We start from the raw sequence: 20,323 nt of genomic DNA, 5'->3' as shown, positions 1-20,323 counted from the left end.
TATAGAGCTTCTCCATCTTTGGCTGCATGAAAAGTATATAATCAATCTGATTTCGGTGTTGACCATCTAGTGATGTCCATGTGTAGAGTCTTCTCGTGTTGTTGGAAGAGGGTGTTTGCTATGACCAGTACGTTCTCTTGGCGAAACTTTATTAGCGCTTGCCCTGCTTCATTCCGTACTCCAAAGCCAAATTTGCCTGTTACTCCAGGTGTTTCTTGACTTCCTATTTAGATATTCCTAAATGCCTCCTCCTAATTTACATGGTTGTGGATTAGTAACTAACAGTTTGTGTACTAGAACAGGTCTTCAGACCACACTTTGAGAAGCACTGCTCCAGAGCAGGTCTTCCTAAATGAGGTGTGCTCCAGGACACTCATGTGGCACAAACAGTACAGGTGTGCCCACATGTTAATCCACTTAGACTCTGCAGCAGCTGGGCAAGATATTATAAAGAACTCCCAGGCCAGTCATCCTCAGTTATAAGCAGCCTTGTCCTTTTATCTCAGTATGCTAAACAGTAACTATTTACTTTAAGTGCTCAGGGAAACATACATAACAATATTGATAGAAACCTGCAATAGCAAAAAGTCGGAAAACATGCCATAACTAATTGTTTTATATTCATACAATATAGTATATACAATCAAAATAAACAATTATAGGTTCAAGAAATAATGTAGAGCCAAAAAATCAAGTTATGGAATAAACAGAGAATGCTCCCATTAGTAGTATTGCTTAGGGAAACTAAATAATATACTGTTTAGGGATACAAATGGGTGGTCAAACAGTAAATAAAAATCACAGAAGGATAAAAACCTAACTCATGATGGGAGTAACCTCTGAGAGGGGTGGAAACTGGATGGGATAAAGTGAAGTCACTCAGTCGTGTTTGACTCTTAGTGACCCCAATGGACTGCAGCCCACCAAGCTCCTCTGTCCATGGGGTTTTCCAGACAAGAGTACTGGAGTGGGGTGCCAGTGCCTTCTCTGAGACCTCCTACTACTCCTGTTTAATTCCAACCTCTACAGAGGAACGCTGGGGTCACCTCCCTGTGCCGATGGTGCCCAGGAAGGGAAGCGTTTTGTCCACAGTCACACCACTCCTCACCCCCGTCTCCTGACTGCCAGGCCAGAGTCCTGCTATGGGGACAGTCAGGAAAACTCTGAGGACCCTTTGACAGCTCCCACAATGGTTTCCCTCCCTTTCCCATGAGAAACAGGTAGAAAAAAGATCTTTTCACTTGTTCTTATTCTTAAGTAGGTTTCACCAAGATCTGTGATCTTTCTCAGAAGACAATCCAGGTGTTGCAGCGAGGAAAGAGGACATGTGATGTTTGCAAGGTGTCTGTGAGAAGTTCCTCTCTATCTAGAGGTTATGGTTGCTTGCTTTTCTTTTCTGGGTGTTTTTATTAAGGAATGGCAAAACATTTAAATGTCCCTTTGCTTAGATTGTCCCCAGCTGTCAGTACTATCTACAGTGTCTGCTTGGAGGAAAGCAGTAAACAGGGTCAGAAGCTCACCCAGCTCTGGAAATAATGGCCCCAGTCAAGCCTGGCCACAGGGGTGGGAACCCTAGATGGCTGCCTCCACACAGAGAACGGGAACCTTGAACTCCTCTGAGTAGTGAAGATGCCTGCTTCAGGCTATAGGCAGGGATAAGGTAGAGGCATAAAAGGAATCTCAAGTGTTTTTTAAAGCTGAGTAATAAAAGTATGTGCTTAGTCATTCAGGCGTGTCCAACTATTTGCAACCCCATGGACTGTAGCCCGCCAGGCTCCTCTGTCCCTGTCCTTTTCATACTGCTTGTGGGGTTCTCAAGGCAAGAATACTGAAGTGGTTTGCCACTTCTCCAGTGGATCACATTTTGTCAGAACTCTCTACCATGACCCATCCATCTTGGGTGCCCCTACATGGCTTGGCTCATAGTTTCATTGAGAGAGACAAGGCTGTGATCCATGTGATCAGTTTGGTTAGTTTTCTGTGCTTGTGATTTTCATTCTGTCTGTTCTCTGATGGATAAGGATAAGAGGCTGGTGGAAGCTTTCTGATGGGAGGGACTCACTGTGGGGGAATCTGGGCCTTGCTCTGATGGGCGGGGCCATGCTCAGTAAATCTTTAATCCAATTTTCTGTTGATGGGTAGGACTTTTTTCCTTCCTGTAGTTTGGCCTGAGGCCAAACTATGGTAGGGGTAATGGCAGTAATGGTAGTCCTCCTTCAAAAGGACTTATGCCAGCATGCCCCAAGATTCCCAGGACTGTTGTATTCAGTGCCATTGACCCCACAGCAGGCCACTGTCAACCCATGCCTCTGCCGGAGACTGCTGGAAACTCACAAGCTCAGTCTCTTATGGGGTTACTGCTCCTTTCTCCTGAGTCCTGGTGTGCACAAAGTTTTGTTGGTGATGGACAGGGAAGCCTGAAGTGCTGCAGTCCATGGGGTTGCAAAGAGTCAGACATGACTGAACCACTGAACTGAACTGAGGCTCCTCTGTCCATGGGGATTCTCCAGGCAAGAATACTGGAGTGGGTTGCCATGCCCTCTTCCAGGGGCTCTTCCCAACCCAGGGACAGAACCCAGGTCTCCCACATGGCAGGCAGATTCTTCACTGTCAGAGCCATAAGGGACGCCTTTCATATACAACACACACACACAAACACAAACTTTCACTATTCTTATTTAACATAATTTTAAAAAATTAAACATTGAAAGTAAATAAACATTAAAGAATCAATCAAGAAGGTCCCAAATCTAACCAATGTGTTCCAGAAGACAGTAGAAACAAAAAAGGTAGAAATAATACAAGAAAATTTTCCAAAACCAAAGAACAAAAGATTCTAAATTAGAAGAGCCAACAGAATGCACAGTTCAATGAAAGAAAGAGCTATACTTAAGTATATAATCTTAAAAATTTAGAAAACTAGAGATAAAGAGAGAACTCTAAAAGTTTCAAGAAGAGGTAAATGACAATAATAACAATGAAAGATCACATCAAAGGACTGGGAATCAGAACAGCCTCAGATACCAACAATGAATACTAGCAAGTGTGCGCATACTCAGTTGCTTCAGTCATGTCCTACACTTTGGGACCCCTTGAACTATAGCTGGCCAGTCTCTTCTGTCCATGGGATTCTGCAAGCAAGAATACTGGAGTGGGTTGCCATGCCCTCCTCCAGGGGATCTTCTCCACACAAGAATCGAACCTCAGTCTCTTAGTCTCTTGCATTGGCAAGCAAAGTCTTTATCACTGAGCCACCAGGGAAGCCCAAAGAATACCAGAAGACAATAGAATAATGCCTTCAAATTTCTCAGGGAAAAAGATTTTCAACCAGAATTCATTATTTAGTCAAATTACTGATTATGTATGAGGACGGAAAAAGGACAGTTTGAAACAAGCAAGATTCACAAAAACGTATTATCCATGTTCCTATTTTCAGGAACATTCTCTATTATAACAAGGAAATAAACCAAGAAAGAGAAGACTTGAGGTTTGGAAACAGGAGATCCAAAACAAAAGAGCGGTAAGAGAAATTTTCAGGGTAACAACTGTGAAGCCTGAGATTACCATTGTATAGCAAGCCTACAAATTAATTTTCCTACACTGGAACAGAAGAATGAGAGGGGCTCCAGAAAGAATTAGTCCCAAGGTTTAAGAAATATAATTACTAGATTACTTTGGATGACCATACTGCCATATTAAGAGAAATTGTGCAGTTCTACCAGAAGGTTTAGAGTTAAGTGAGTGATAGGTACTTAAAAAACTAACCAAACAAAAACAAAAAAATGAGGTCAGTATTAAGAAGAAAAAAAAACATAAGTGTACAAGAAAGGATATGTAATCATAATATGCTGTGTGGCTTAGCTATAAATAACATGTTTATACAATCATCATAATGTATACAGTAAATAGTGACATAACCAGAAATTATAATTATATTGGGAGGCTATAAAGAACATAAGGATGGATATGGAGGGTAGACAGGGAATGGAGAAAGTAGAGCTAAATTCTCATTTCCTATGGTTCAGTTCAGTTGCTCAGTCCTGTCCAACTCTTTGTGACCCCATGGACTGCAGCATGACAGACTTCCCTGTCCATCACCAACTCCTGGAGCTTGCTCAAACTCATGTCCATTGAGTTGATGATGCCATCCAACCATCTCATCCTTTATTGTCCCCTTCTCCTCCTGCCTTCTATCCTTCCCAGAATCAGGGTCTTTTCCAGTGAGTCAGTTCTTCTCATCAGGTGGCCAAAGTATTGGAGTTTCAGCTTCAGCATCAGCCCTTCCAATGAATATTCAGGACTGATTTCCTTTAGAATTGACTGGTTGGATCTCCTTGCATTCCAGGGGACTCTCAAGAGTCTTTTCCAACATAACAGTTCAAAAGCATCAATTCTTCGGCTTTCAGCTTTCTTTTATAGTCCAACTCTCACATCCATACAAGACTACTGGAAAAACCATAGCTTTGACTAGACGGACCTTTGTCAGCAAAGTAGATTTGTCTCTGCTGTCTAGGTTGGTCATAGCCTGTCCAGAATTTTTTTAAATATCAAGAAATATACAAAGAAATATTTGTTGTTTAGAAATACAAAGGTAAATATTAGAAGAAACAACTAAAAGCATTAAAAGTGGTTGCCTCTAGGAAGCATGACTTGGGAGCATGGAAGGGTATCATTATTTTCATTATGAGCTTTGTTTACTGTTGTACTTTTATTTGGCTGCACTGGGTCTTTATTGCAGTGCACAAGCTCTCTCTGGTTGTGGTGAGTGGGGGCTACTCTCTAGCTGCAGTGTGGGGGCTTATTGTTGCAGAGCACTAGCTCTACAGTGCACGGGCTCAGTAGTCATGGCGCATGGGCTTAGCAGCCCTGCAGCATGTGGGATCTTAGTTCCCAGACCAGGGATTGAACATGTGTCCCTTGCACTGGCAAGCAGATTCTTAGCCACTGGACCACCAGAGAAGTCCCCTGTTTTAGTTTTTAAACTACATATTTGTGTTACTCTAAAAAATTATAATGAAAAGAACACTACACCTCAAAAAAGCCCATCACCAACAAAAACCTTACAGCTGATAGACTTTAATTTGAATAGACTTTGAGTATTAAAAATTAAATTTACTCATAATTCTGTTATAATGACTTATCTGGGCAAAAATTTATAAACTTATAAATTAATCACTAAAAGTCCTAGGAGAAGTACAACAGGGTCACAGAAGCAGTTCAGAGAATTGTCGAGATCATGGGCTTTGCAATCAGAGAAACAATTTCAAATCTTTGCTCCACCACTTAAAGTGACTTTGGGGAGGTATTTAAATAAGAGCCATAAAATGTACTAATGTTCTACAAAATTGAATGATGGATAATGATTAATAATGTCTGTCATTTTGTTTGAACTGCTACTGAGGCTGTAGTTCCAATACTTTGGCCACCTGATATGAAGAGCCGACTCACTGGAACAAGCTCTGATGCCTTCTCCCTTTGAAGGCAAAAGGAGAAAGGGGCAGCAGAGGATAACATGGTTAGATAGCATCACCAACTCAATGGACATAAATTTGAGCAAACTCTGGGAGATAGTGGAGGACAGAGGAGCCTGGTATGCTGCAGCCCATGGGGTCACAAAGAATTGGACTTAGTGACTGAACAATAACAACAAAGATTACATGGAAGATGAGATAATTTACTATTCCTTTTAAACACTAAGAAACAAAGAAATGTCAAATAATTAGAATGAACAGAAGAGTAAAGATCTAGGTGTGAGATAGTGCTCTTTAGAAGTAAAACAGAACAATCACTACTGCAAGAAACTACAAATCTACATACTCTGAGTACAACTAAAATTTTTGTATGTATGTTTATAAACTGAGATTGGGAAAGAATGAAGAAATAAAGATAAATGTTGTGTTGGGTCTGTAGGGTCATACGTGAATTCTTTGAGATTTATTTCTTAGATATTTAAAAATTAAAAATATTTTGAAGGAACTTTGGCACGAGATAAAGAATAAATCCTTGGAACATTAAGGAAAAAGCTTTCAACAGTGCACTACATAGAGCAGGCCAATCAAGTCAATTTGTCATGAAAGTAAACTATAAACACTGCCACTGTGCAGGAAGGCCCATTATAGCAGCTATTACTAATCATTTGGTCCAATACACAACTGTAATCTAAATTTGTCATCTATGAAAGAGCAGCCATCATTTCAGATGCTGAGATTAGTAAGATTAATGTTTTAATAGTGCTAGATTCTGGCTTCAGGACCAATTTTGCAGACTCAATTCCTTTGTGATCAAAATGGAATTTGACAGATCTTCTTTCTCCTTTTGCCCATTTAATATGTTTTGGAACCTTTAATAGTAATGGTCAAAATCTGAGCAAGCTTTTTAAAAGGACAAGGCAGCTTATTTCCCTATGTATGTAATCATTTACAAATATTTTTCAAGCTTATCTGGAACTCAAAAGTATTACTGGATTCCAGATATCATTCTGGATATTTATGTGGAAACAAGAACCTCTGCTCATGTTGCAAATTTCCAATTCAATATCGGGCATGAAGCTATTTTCACAGTACTTAAGGTGTGAAGACTTTATAAGACAACCGTATAATAAGCACTTTATATGGTCAAGAATTACAAAGAGCTATTTTTTTAACACTATTCCTCCTTTTATAGAGGAGAAAACCTATAGAGAAATTAAAACAACTCACTGAAGTTCAGAAAGTTAGAAAAAAACTGGATTAGAATGAATACTTGTGTCCTCAAATCCTGTTAGTGCACTATCCATGCTATTTTCCACTTCTTAATTAAATTACATCTTTGTCAGTTATTTTATTAAATGATGTTTAACCATAGAAAACTATAGAAATAGGCCCACGAAAGTTATATGTGAGATGGATAACACCAACTGTTCAAGAGTAGAATGAATATGCCCAAATGGCCATAATTTTTTTGGCCACTTTTATTCTGTCTGAATTCAGACTTGCAGAAAACCTGAAAAGGCCATCTTTTCAAGTCATGCTTCATGTCATAAATCATTTGGATTCCCTGAAGTCTGGTATCAGAATGGTTATTTGTTTTAAGTCAAGAAAAAAAATGTTTTTAAGCAACCTTTGTTTTCTGCTAAAATGTTAGTCTTTTGAAATCACGCATCATAACTAGCACAATATATAAATATAGACATACAAACACTATTCTAACCTTTTCCAACCTGTCAGTTTTATGTTTCCAACTTTAAATTAGAAAATCTCACTAAGCCAAGCATAAACAACATAATTACCTACATATGGTAGTGGATAGTTAAGTGCTGATTCTCTTGGGAGGGTCTATAATAAGCAATGTGATATATGCTAGTAGAAATCTGTCTTAATAGAAACTTGTGGCATAGGAATATCCATCTGGGAAACACAGTTAATCATACCATCCAAGGTCTCTGTGCTTCTATTATAAATCAAATCACCACCACACAGCTGTTACTATATCTCTAATGGGGTTTTCAACTGCTGTCCAAGCAGTTAACTCTCAAAAAAATTTTCTATGAAGTTTTCACATTTGTAGTGAAATGAGGCAAATTTATTTGATTCTGTTTTGTTCCATCTCCTGGGAAATTTTAGGGGCCTCAGGTCCTGCTATGAACTCTAAAGAGGGTAATGTGATTTGAAAGGTTCTAAAAATATCACAAGTTTGCCTGGACTCACTTAGAAGGGTGGATGATTCAATTACAACTGTCAAAATTTGATTCCTAATTTTTCAGGATCTGACAGCTGCAGCTAATCTTGCCAGGATTCCCTTATCTTCATTGTGCTTCTCTTTGAAGTATTTAAAGAAGATTTCATAATCTTTGCAATTTAGCTCTAGGATTTCCGTCAGTAGCTGTAGAATGAGTCGGTTGGCTCTTTCTAAAGCTACTTTATACATATTATTTGATCAAGCACATTTTTAAAGTTGCCATTAACTGCAAAACAGCTGACCTTCTTTTAATGGTTAGGGAAGAAAATATAATGAACTCTAAACCCGTACACCATAAACCAGGAGTGACCTTTCAATGCATGAAATGCCAATGGAACCTTAACCAAAGGTTCAGTTGTTGCTATAAAAAAGTTCAGATTCAAAAGGCATGCATTCATTTGAATGACAGCTCTGAGAAGGGTACTAGCACTGAATCACTGTGGCTAATTTTTTGTTTTACTTTTCAAATAATTAAAGCAGAGATTCAGAGATACCAAGGTGGCAAAGATGGTAAAGATTGGAAGCTATGTGGCACTGCTGCATTAGGTACAGCCTCTATTCTCTGCTCTTCCATCAGTGAGACAAAGTCACCAAGCTCAGATTATAGCCCGTGAAAGGGTAAAGATCATATTTAACAAGAGAACTGACTGAGGACTACTGTATTAAATGGCAAATTTAGGTTTTTGGTCAGGTATTTAAAAATAACTTCATATAACAAACAACTATGGTTAGGATGAAGACTTTATAAAAATAATTTTTCTTATCAACTGAAGTGCCATGACATTTTAAAATATTAATTTTCTAATGAAAAAATCTGTATCTGGATTAGATTATACACTTCTATTCAGGTTTTCTACACATTTACCAAGTGTTTATTACATGCCAGCTATTAAGTAAATGGTGGCGAAAAAGAGATATGGCCCCGCCATAGTGGAGCTTACTGGTTTCTTAGAGGAGGCAGAAATTTAACAAGTGATCTTAAGTGAGCTGTATCTTAGAACATGGGCTTTGCAGGTGGCTCAGTGGTAAACAGTTGGCATGTCAATGCAGGAGACATGAGTGCAATCCCTGGGTTGGGAAGACCATGTGGAGGAGGACACTGCAATCCACTCCAGTATTCTGGCCTGGAGAATCCCATGTACAGTGGAGCCTGGAGGGCTATAGTCCATGAGGTTGCAAAGAGTTGAACATAACTTGAGTGATTGAGCATGCACATCTTAGAACACATGTGAACAGAGTGGTATGGGGATGTTTCAGGGTTGTAGGGTGTGAGCTGAGAAAATAATAACATGGTATGATTCCTGGGAGAGATGCTATTCCAGCTTTGTTATCTTAAAATCATACTGATCACATCAACCTTTTACTGACAACTCAGATTCATAATTATGAACATTTACTATTATACTCTGCTCTAACACTTTTAAAATCTCTTCTGACACTGAATTTTGCATAAAGCAAGATAATTCTATGTAAACATTTCTATAGCACCTCAAACTATGGAAAACCAAGGTCACTTATTACTAAAATTAGCGTGGAAGAAGAGCAACAATTTATACTTTATCATAAATTATATCTCAATAAAACTGTTCGGAAAAAAAGGGGAGGAAACCCTCAGTGTGACAAAAGACAGCATATACAAAGTTCAGAGATAAATGACAGACTAGAACAATTATCTAGATTAACAACTAAAATCCAGGTAAAAATATGATAAAGAGATAAAAAAAATTCACTCCATTAGAGAAAAATGAAGAAAGACAGTAAAAGGGCAAATGACAGAAGAAATATAAATGACCAAACATGTATGTGGACAGCTGTTCAACCTCAAGAGAAATGAAAATTAAAATATAATACTGTCAGAATGACAGAAAATCAAAAGAATGAGGATCAAGTGCTATTTTAAATAACAGAGGAAACAGATCCTTTTGTACACTCTTGGTTGGAATAAAAAAATTGTACATTCTATAGAACACAATATAGCAGTTAAATTTTGTACATGACAATAATTATTATAACTGTAGTTTATATTTATGAAGTACTTCCTATAAGCCAGCCACTATTGTATACTGCTTAGTTATATTAAATCATTTAGCCCTCACAGCCACCATACGAGGTGAGTACTGTTACTGTCCCCACTTTACAGATAAAGAAACTGAGGCACAGAGCAGTTAAGCAACTCCTGACATTAGCTGTTAGGTTGAACAGCTGAGAGATGGCAAAGCTGAGATCTGCACACAGGTGTTCTGCCTCCAGAGCTGATTTTCTAAACCTCTAGAGAAAAGCCTCTTCATTTACTGACATGGAAAAATTTCTGACACATGTTATTAAAAATAAGTTGCACAACACACACAGTACAATACCATTCACATTTTTAAAAACCCACAAAGCAGTATTATCCAATCTGTGTCTATCTCCAGAGAAAGGACTAAAAGGGTTTACAAAATTAGTAGCAGTAGTTTCTCTCTGACAAAGAGTCCAAGGACTGGAGGTAAAAGGTAATCAATGGGGACTTCTGCTTTTTGTGTACTGTTTGCTTTTCATTTCATGAAAATGTATTCAGATATTACTTGCACAATCTGATTTTCAAAATATTATTTTATTATTATTTTATATACCTTGGAATAAATCGTACTTGATCATGGTGTATGATGTTTACTATGTTGTTGAATTCAATTTGATGTGAAGATGGAAAAAGGTATTCGATGCAAATAGAAACAAAAGGAAAGTTGAGGTAGCAACATTAACATCAGACAAAATAGACTTTAAAATAAAGAAAGAGGACATTACATAATGATAAAGGGATGAATCCAACAAGGAGATACAACAATCATAGATGCATCCAAGACAGGAGAACCCAAATATCCAAAGCTAATATTAACAAACATGAAAGGAGAAACTGACAGTAACATGATAATAGTAGGGGACTTTACCACCCACCTACATCAATGGACAGATCATCTAGACAGAAATTTAATAAGGAAACACTGGCCTTAAATGACCCATTAGACCTGATGGATTTAATAGATCTAGCAAGAACATTCCATCCCAAAACAAGAGTAATACTAATCCATCTGAATCAGGGGTCCCCAAGACAACCCCCAGGTTCAATGATTTGCAGGGAGAATTCACAGGACTCTGCATAAAATCATGCTCTTGGCCGTGCTTTATTACAGTGAAATGGTACAAAGCAAAACCAGCAAAAGGAAAAGGCACATGGGGTGAAGTCAGGAGGAAACCAGGGGCAAGCTTCCAAGAGTCTTCTCCCTTAATTCCTCCAACAAGGAGGTATAACAACACGTGTGAAATTCTGCCAACCAGGGAAGCTCATTAGAGACTCAGAGCCCAGAGTGTTTACTGGGGGCTGATCACGTAGGCATACTCTGCCTAGCCCATACCAAAATTCCAGACTCCAAGAAGGAAAGCAGGTGTTCAACATAAACCACACTCTTCGTACATACAGTTTAGGCCCGTGAGCCACTCTTATCAAGGAATGGTGGGAATTCTTCTAAAGTCCAACTTCCCAGACGCCAGCCAAGGGCCAATCTTGCAAGCAAGTTTTTCTAAAAATAGCAGATTCAGGTCCGCTGTTTTAACTCTTTTCTGCAGATCCTTCCATAATCCTAGCTTTTTGTTCTCAGCTAATTCATAATGAATTCTTTCCATGAATGTTTCCAGACTTTTCATTTGTTCTGGTCACCTTCATGTTGACTCTGGCTTGATTATGTCTTTCTTAAAACATGAAGCCAAAAATGTAAAATAATATTCTAAGCATAATTTCACATAAATGAGATATTACATTTTTATTAACAGAGTATAATTAAAAAAATTTTTTTTCTTGGCCAAGCTAGGTAGCTTATGGGATTTTAGTTTCCCTACCAGTGATTGAATCTGGGGCCCTGGCAGTGACTGTACTGAGTCCTAACCACTGGACTGTCAGGGAATTCTCAGCATTTTGTTTTTTAAAGCTGCATTATGACTGGATGATTTTTTAAAAACTTTTTATTTTATATTGGAGTATAGCTGATTAACAGCTACAGTCCATAGGGTCACAAAGAGTTGAACACAACTGAAGCGACTGAGCATACACGCACAGCTGATTAACAGTATTGTGAGTTTCAGGTGGACAGCAAAGAGACTCAGTCATACATATACATGTATTCATTCTCCCCTAAACTCCCTTCCCATATAGGCTGCAACAACAACTAATGGATAATTTTTGAGCCACAGATAAAACTCAGATTCTACATTATTATTATTTATAATCCCATTAATGACATTTTGTTTACTTAAGCACAAGTCTCCTAACTACCAAGATGACTTTGAATTACAATGCTATCACCTGTCTCAGACTGACTATTCCTTCTAGCTTCCTGCTATGTGAAAATTATTAAGGTTTCTGGAGCTAGACTGCTGCTGCTGCTAAGTCACTTCAGTTGTGTCCAACTCTGTGTGACCCCATAGACAACAGCCCACCAGGCTCCTTTGTCCCTGGGATTCTCCAGGCAAGAATACTAGAGTGGATTGCCATTTCCTTCTCCAATGCATGCATGCATGCTAAGTCACTTCAGTCATGTCTGACTCTGTGCGACCTACCTCAATTCAAATCATGGTGCCACAACTTACTAGCAATATGACCTTGGATAAGTTAGCCTAAGCCCTCTGTGTGCTGGTTTCCTTATCTGTAAAACCTAGGAATAATAATCATACCTATCTCATAGAGTTGTTCACTGAAATAAATGAGATAATGTATATAATAAACCTAATATAGTGTCTGGCACATTCAATTACATAATAAACATTATTAATCTAAATTATTGATGAGAATAATAAGCAGGTTAGGATCAAGGGCAAAGTTCCATGGCATTTTGGGGGTGACTTCTCTCAGAGATGAAAGCAATCAAAATTCTTTGAGAATATCATTCAGTGAGACTTCTACTTTATGTACTTATATATGTACTTTATATACTTAAATCCAGTACAGAAAACTTTAAGATATAAAGGAGAGTTAGAGACTCATTATTATCAATTTTCAGTTATGTTAGAAACTGTAGTCTCTAAACTTAACCTCTTTATCACCTACCAAACACTTGTTTGAAGAGAAAGAAATCAAGATAGACTAGACTGGCAAGAAAATCTCTATCACTAAGAAGATACTTCCAACTGTGCAAGAAATTCCTACCTATGCCAGAAGTCTGGCAGAATAAGATTTTGCTGTACTCATCCCTATACATTGCCTACAAGGCCATCATTGAAAATAAACTGTTAACCAAAGTATAAGGAAAAAAACAAGTGTTTTTAGGCTCTTCACCTGTTTTTTTAAAAATATTTATTTATTTGGCTGCTCCAGGTCTTAGATGCAGCACTCAGGATCAAGTTCCCTGACTAGGCCCCCTGCATTGGGAGCACAGAGTCTTATCCACTGGACGGCCAGGGAGGTCCCCATCTTTTTTAATAAGAAAAATCAAAGGAACACAAATGAAAAATCTAGTAAAGAACAAATGCCTGTAGCACTTGTCATCTGCAATTAGAAGAGCTAAAATTCTTAGACAAAATGTAACATCTGGAATATTGACTTTAATGGCAGTAGGAAGCATCAAAATACACACTTTGATACTGAATTTTAAAAATGAACTGATCTCTAAAGAAAAAAATGACAAAGGACTATAAATTACTACATGTATAATATTTGTTACATTCATCCTAACACAGTCACATTCCTCAATTTTTCCAAGAAAAGATTAGTCAAACAACTACATATGGACAATCAAGGAATGAAGGTTTATTTCCAAATCAGTGGCTGTCATACAGTTTCTAGCAAACTATTGTTTCCAGTTAATGACTGTGTACAATGTGGTCCTATTCAGAGTCAAATAGGAATTTTAAAATTAACTCATTCTAATAGTACCTTGAAGAATAGTTCTGTATTCATTTTGGAGCACAGCTGCAGAGGCATTCATATTTGGATTCAAATCCTTGCTCTGCAACTCACTGTGTGACTTCTGGCAAGTTACTTACTGTCTCTAAGCATTAAGGAAGCTGGCCAAGGTCACCCAGCTAGTAAGTAGGCTGAGAAAGCCAGGATGTGCACTCAGACCAAGTTATAGAGACCATGACTTAACTAGTCTGCCACCCTGCCTCTTCCAGGTGCAGCAACATGGGTCCCAGAGGAATGATCACTTTTGGATGCCAGATGTTACATGTTGACTTAGCCTTAGTTTCTCAGAAGCTTGGACATCCATTATTTTATAAATGGAGAAGTGATTTGCTTAAGGTCAACAGGAACATGTGAGAGAGACCTGGATCCTGCGTGGCCACTTATTAGTTGTGTAAATCTATAATTTTCCTGAGTTTCAACTAGTTGTAAAATGGAAATAACAGTAATCTCTCTTTCAAGAAGGGAAATATACGTTTGCAAATCATCTAGCACAGAGCCTTGCGTAAAAGTTGCTCAATAAATGTTAGCCCTCCCTTTCCTCATTCTTCTATTTGTGACTCTGAGCACAATACTCTTTTTGAACACCATGCTACTATTTCTTGATACCCTCTCACCAACTGTGTTAACAGATGGGTGGCAAAGAACATGATTTTTTGGCAATTACCATGTGATACCAAATGAAACCTCAGTGAAGTCCAGCTGTATTATATAATTTTAAGTAGAACAAACTTCCTCCTTTTTGTCCATATGGTCTACCACTTTATCAGAGTAGAAAACAAAATTGGTCTACCAAGATTTGTTCTTTATAAAATTATGCTTAATGTTCCCCAATATCTTCTGTTCTTTTAGGTAACTGCCAAATGATTTACTTGATTTGTTCTAGTTGCTGACCAAACATTGTTTAAAAATTAAGTTGACCTTATCCATATCCAAAATTATCTTTTTCCCCTTAAAAAATGTGCTCTTTTCTGTCATCAGATACTTTTCCTATTCACTATAATTTGTCAAAGATAAAAGCTAATAGCTTGGCATGAGGTTCTTTTCCGTTACATTTGCATAGAGGGAATATCCAATACTGAGTTATAAGCACTATTCAGTGCCAAATATGGCCATAGCAATTGGTATTTGTCAAATAGGCAGTATTTTCCTAAGAAAAGATAAAAATGCAAGGAGATAGACTGTTCTCTTATAAAGCAAAGTTGCTGCATAATTAATCTTTATTTCCTGGATAGCAAGGGTATCATGAAGCACACTCTGTTGGCTTCCAAGTATCATTTAAAATACTCCCATTTCTTTTTTTTCTTGGTTTGGGTTTGTTTTTTTTTTAATTGAAGGATAATTGCTTTACAGAATTTTGTCGTTTTCTGTCAAACCTCAACATGAATCAGCTATAGGTATACATATATCCCTTCTCTCCCATCTCCCTTTCCATCCCTAGTCACCCCTTTAGGTTGATAAAGAGCCTCTGAGTTTCCTGAGACATGCAGCAAATTCCCATTGGCTATCTATTTTACATATGGTAATGTAAGTTTCCATGTTACTCTCTCCATGCATCTTACCCTCTCCTCCCCTCTCCCCATGTCCATAAGTCTGTTCTCTATGTCTGTTTCTCCATTGCTGCCCTGCCAATAAACTCTTTGAGACCATCTTTCTAGATTCCATATATATGCATTGGTATACAATATTTATCTTTCTCTTTCTAACTTACTTCACTCTGTATAATAGGCTCTAGATTTATCCACCTCATTAGAACTGACTCAAATGGGTACTTTTTGTGGTTGAGTAATATTCAATTGTGTACATGTACCATAATTTCTTTATTCATTCATCTGTTGATGGACATCTAGGTTTATTCCATGTTCTAGCTATTGTAAATAGTGCTGCAATGAACACTGGAGTGTATGTGTGTTTTTGTTTTGGTTTCCTCAGGGTATATGCCTAGGAGTGGGATTGCTGGGCCATATGGTGGTTTGTTCCTACTTTTTAAAGGAATCTCCATACTGTCTTCCATAGAGGCTGTATCAATTTACATTCCCACCAACAGTGCAAGAGGGTTCCCTTTTCTCCACATCCTCTCCAGCATTTATTGTTTGTAGACTTTTTGATGATGGCCATTCTGACTGGTGTGAGGTGATATCTCACTGTAGTTTTGATTTGTATTTCTCTAATAATGGGCAATGTTGAGCATCTTTTCATGTGTTTGTTAGCCATCTATATGTCTTCTTCGGAGAAATGTCTATTTAGATCTTTTGCCCACTTTTTGATTGGGTTGTCTGTTTTCTGGTATTGAGTTGTATCAGCTGCTTGTATATTTTGGAAATTAATCTTTTGTCAGTTGTTTCATTTGCTATTATTTTCTCCCATTCTGAGGGTTGTCTTTTCGCTCTGCTTATAGCTTGCTTTGTTGTGCAAAAGCTTTTAAGTTTAATCAGGTCCCGCTTGTTTACTTTTGTTTTTATTTCCATTATTCTAGGAGGTGGGTCATAGAGGATCTTGCTTTGATTTATGTCATCGAGTGTTCTGCCTTTGTTTTCCTCTAAGAGTTTTACAGTTTCTGGTCTTACATTTAGGTCTTTACTCCATTTTGAGTTTTTTGTGTATGGTATTAGGAAGTGTTCTAATTTCATTCTTTTACATGTAGCTGTCCAGTTTTCCCAGCACCACTTATTGAAGAGGCTGTCTTTGCCCCATTGTATATTCTTGCCTCCTTTGTCAAAAATAAGGTACCCATAGGTGCATGTGGAGAAGGCAATGGCAACCCACTCCAGTACTCTTGCCTGGAAAATCCCAGGGATGGAGGAGCCTGGTAGGCTGCAGTCCATGGGATCGATAAGAGTCGGACACGACTGAGCGACTTCACTTTCATGCATTGGAAAAGGAAATGGCAACCCACTCCAGTGTTCTTGCCTGGAGAATCCCAGGAATGGGGGAGACTGGTGGGCTGCTGTCTATGGGGTTGCACAGAGTCAGACACGACTGAGGTGACTTAGCAACAGCAGCATAGGTGTATGGCTTTATTTCTGGGCTTTCTATGTTGTTTTATTAGTCTATATTTTTCTGTTTTTGTGCCAGTACCATACTGTCTTGATGACTATAGCTTTGCAGGATAATCTGAAGTCAGGAAGGTTGATTCCTCCAGCTCCATTCTTCTTTCTCAAGACTGCTTTGGCTATTCAAGACTGCTTTGGCTATTAGGGGTCTTTTGTGCTTCCATGTGAATTGTGAAATTTTTTGTTCTAGCTCTGTGAAAAATGCCATTGGTAATTTGATAGGGATCACATTGAATCTGTAGATTGCATTTGGCAGTATAGTCATTTTTACAATATTGATTCTTCCTACTCAGAAACATGGAATATCTCTCCATCTGTTTATTTGTCTTTGATTTCTTTCATCAGTGTCTTATAATTTTCTGTATACAGTTCTTTTGTCTCCTTGCTGCTGCTGCTGCTGCTGCTAAGTCGCTTCAGTTGTGTCCAACTCTGTGCGATCCCATAGACAGCAGCCTACTAGGCTCCTCTGTCCCTGGGATTCTCCAGGTAAGAATACTGGAGTAGGTTGCCATTTCCTTCTCCTTAGGTAGGCTTATTCCTAGATATTTTATTCTTTTTGTTACAATGGTGAATGGGACTGATTCCTTAATTTCTCTTTCTGATTTTTCATTGTTAGTATATAGGAATGCAAGTGACTTCTGTGTATTGATTTTGTGTCCTGCGAATTTGCTAAATTCATTGATTAGCTCTAGTAATTTTCCGATAGTATCTTTTCTTCTCATTTGTATCATGTCATCTGTAAACAGTGAGAGCGTTATTTCTTTTCTGATCTGGATTCCTTTTATTTCTTTTTCTTCTCTGATTGCTGTAACTAGGACTTCCAAAACTATGTTGAATTATAGTGGTGAGAGTAGACACCCTTGTCTTGTTCCTGATCTTAGGAGGAATGCTTTCAGTTTTTCACAATTAAGAATTATGTTTGCTGTGGGCTTATCATATACGGCCTTTTCTATGTTGAGTAAATGGTACTTCTATGCCAATTTTTTGAAGAGTTTTAATCATAAATGGGTGCTGAATTTTGTCAAAGGCCTTTTCTGCATCCATTGAGATTATCATATAGTTTTTATCTTTCAGTTTGTTAACATGGTGTATCACATTAATTGATTTGCATATATTGAAGAATTTTTGCACCCCTGGAATAAACCCAACTTGATCATGGTGTATGAACTTTTTAATATGTTGTTGAATTATGTTTGCTAGAATCTTGTTGAGTATTTTTGCATATATGTTCATCAGTGATATTGGCCTGTAGTTTTCTTTTTTAGTGTTGTCTTTGTCTGGTTTTGGTATCAGGGTGATGGTGGCTGTGTAGAATGAGTTTGGAAGTGTTCCTTCCTCTGCAATTTTTTGAAAGAGTTTTAGAAGGATAGGCATTAGCTCTACTCTAAACGTGTGACAGAATTCACCTGTGAAGCCATCTGGTCTTGGGCTTTCATTTTTTGGGAGATTTCTGATTACAGTTTTTATTTCAGTGCTTGTAATTGGGTTGTTCATAATTTCTATTTCTTCCTGGTTCAGTCTGGGAAAATTGAACTTTTCTAAGAATCTGTCCATTTCTTCCAGGTTATCCATTTTATTGCCATATAGTTGTTCATAATAGTCTCTTATCATCCTTTATATTTCTGAACTGTCTGTTGTAACCTCTCCTTTTTCTTTTCTAATTTTGTTGATTTGATTCTTCTATTTTTTCCTTGATGAGTCTGGCTAAAGGTTTGTCAATTTTGTTTATCTTCTCAAAGAGCTAGATTTTAGTTTTATTAATCTTTATTATTGTTTCTTTCATTTTTTTTCATTTATTTCTGCTCTGATCTTTGATTTCTTTCCTTCTGCTAATTTTGGGGTTTTTAAGTTCTTTTTCCAGCTGTTTTAGGTGTAAAATACTCTCATTTCTTAAAGCGATCAGTAAGTTAATGTCTTTTTTGTTTTTTGCTTCACCACTCGGCAGGCAGTCTTCAGTTACCGGACCAGAGATTGAACCCGTACCCCCTGCAATGAAAGCCTTCAGTCCTAAACACTTAACTGCCAGGGAATTCCCCTGGAAGTGGATGTTAAAAGCCAAAGTTTTTCAATCAAGTGTTGATTTATGAATTCTACCTCCCCAATAAACTAGAAGGCATACAGAGAGGCTACAATCAAAAGCACCAGAGGAAAGTGGTGCTATGGAAACAATTCATTTGTGTTTGGCATAGTGAAGATTCACTGCCAATTTGTAACAGTATGAATTCAATAACTTTTCAAAGCCAAAAATGAGGTTTGGACCTGAGCAGCTTTTCAAAGTAGCTTTTTTTTTTTTTCCCCAGAGTGCTTCCAGGCGACCACTGGGTCACGTTTTATTAAAAAAAAAAAAAAAAAGTCACAGCAGAAGGGGCCAGGGCACCCAGTGGGACCGTTGGTCTCCACAACACCATCCGGGTCACTTAAAAGGAATGAGCCCTCTCCTCAGGTTTACCTGAAGAGGAGCCAATCGTTTATCTCACGTGGAGGCTGCACCTTGATTATGGTTCACTCGAGCCCATTAAATCTAAACTCTGGATCTTACAAGTTTCACGTTCGAGTTTCACAAGACCTTACATTTCACCAGTCAGCCACACACGGCTGGCACCGAAATGCACACGCTGACACCTGTCCGCCCAAGGGAAACTCTAAGGAGCCACATTATCTAGCCGGAGAGGGTGGCGGGTAGGCCGCGGGTCTCTCCAACCAGCGTCCGCACAGACCCCCACAGGCACCGGCGCCCGCACACATTCACGTGCCCACAGGCGCCAGGCCTAACGCCCGGAAGGCCCCAGAGTCGTCTCTCCCGTGAGCCCACTCCACGCAGAGAACGCCCGCCCCCTGAGAAGGGCTTCCTGGTGCACCCCTCTCAATAGCTCCCCACGTCTGCCGGCCAGGGACTGCAGGGAGGGCGCCGCGGTCTCTGGGCCCCAGCCGGGCCCCCGGCACGCCCGCCCCCAGACGCCCGTCTCCGCACGGCCCTCGACGTCGTCAGCATCCACCCGTGCCTCAAAGTAGCTTTTGCTGAGAACAATGGCACCCCACTCCAGTACTCTTGCCTGGAAAATCCCATGGACGGAGGAGCCTGGTAGGCTGCAGTCCATGGGATCGCTAAGAGTCGGACACGACTGAGCGACTTCACTTTCACTTTTCACTTTCATGCATTGGAGAAGGAAATGGCAACCCACTCCAGTGTTCTTGCCCGGAGAATCCCAGGGACAGGGGAGCCTGGTGGGCTGCCGTCTCTGGGGTTGCTAAGAGTCGGACACGACTGAAGTGACTTAGCAGCAGCAGCAGCGGCAATAGCTAATATCAGAGAAGGCAATGGCACCCCACTCCAGTACTCTTGCCTGGAGAATCCCAGGGACGGGGGAGCCTGGTGGGCTGCCGTCTATGGGATCACACAGAGTCGGACACGACTGAAGTGACTTAGCAGCAGCAGTAGCTAATATAACATAAAAAAGCTGTTAGAGGTGGTAAAGAGATGCAATGTTTACGAATTAAAATATGACCTATCACTTGTTTTGCTAAAAGAAAAAAAAAAAAGCACTGAGCTGAAGGCAAGATATTTTGCTTCATTTATTTACTTTCTTGAGATAACTTCATAAAAAGGAGATGGGGTTTATATTTT

The 20,323-nt window shown here is 38.9% G+C and overlaps 1 protein-coding gene across 1 annotated transcript in view; it reads right to left on the bottom strand.

The window, feature by feature from the left end:
* The window catches only part of IFT81 (intraflagellar transport 81), an 86,335-nt gene that overhangs the window by 40,624 nt on the left and 25,388 nt on the right, over positions 1-20,323 (bottom strand). The window lies entirely within an intron of this gene.

The sequence above is a fragment of the Oryx dammah genome, unplaced genomic scaffold (genome assembly GCF_014754425.2).
Source record: "Oryx dammah isolate SB20612 unplaced genomic scaffold, SCBI_Odam_1.1 HiC_scaffold_12, whole genome shotgun sequence".
NCBI lineage: Eukaryota > Metazoa > Chordata > Mammalia > Artiodactyla > Bovidae > Oryx > Oryx dammah.
The sequence above is the reverse complement of the archived record's forward strand: the minus strand, read 5'-3'. Positions and strand labels throughout refer to the sequence as shown.